Here is a 722-nt window from a genome sequence, read left to right on the forward strand (position 1 = left end):
CATAACTGATGAACTATTAAAACCACTTGAGCAAGGATCTCAGAGCATGCCCCACATCTGGGACTTGGGGTAGGTGGGAAACTGGGTGGGGCTTCTCCCTCAATATCCCCCTTTACCTCAGATACAAGAAGGAAACAATATGGAAATAATAGTCTTACCCACCTCCCTATAGCCCCGAACCTTTTTACTGTAATTAACTATGTAAAGATTGTCAACAATATAATTTTAAAAATAAATTAAAAAAAGAGTCATCTATTTTTATTGGAAAGTCAGGTATACAAAGAGGAGGGGAGACAGAGAGGAAGATCTGTGCATTGGTTCACTTCCCAAGTGGCCGTAACAGCCAGAGCTGAGCCAATCTGAAGCCAGGAGCTTCTTCCAGGTCTCCCACATGGGTTCAGAGTTCCAAGGCTTTGGGTCATCCTCGACTGCTTTCCCAGGCCACAATCAGGGAGCTGGATGGGAAGTGGGGCCGCCAGGATATGAACCAGCACCCATATGGGATCCCCAGTACATGTAGGTTGAGGACTTTATCCACTAATCTATCATTCCAGGCCCAAAATGAAAGTTAAAAAAAAAATCCAAAATCAAGCATCAGTTCTGTTATACAATAATATCTTCAAAGTGAAGGACCAGGAACAAAAATGTTTCACAGAGGTACCAACACGAGTGAGGGAGTGAATGTGCCTCTTATCTTAGCTTCCAGTGGTACTCAGGGGGCG

Source organism: Ochotona princeps, chromosome 3 (assembly GCF_030435755.1).
Source record: "Ochotona princeps isolate mOchPri1 chromosome 3, mOchPri1.hap1, whole genome shotgun sequence".
Classification (NCBI taxonomy): domain Eukaryota; kingdom Metazoa; phylum Chordata; class Mammalia; order Lagomorpha; family Ochotonidae; genus Ochotona; species Ochotona princeps.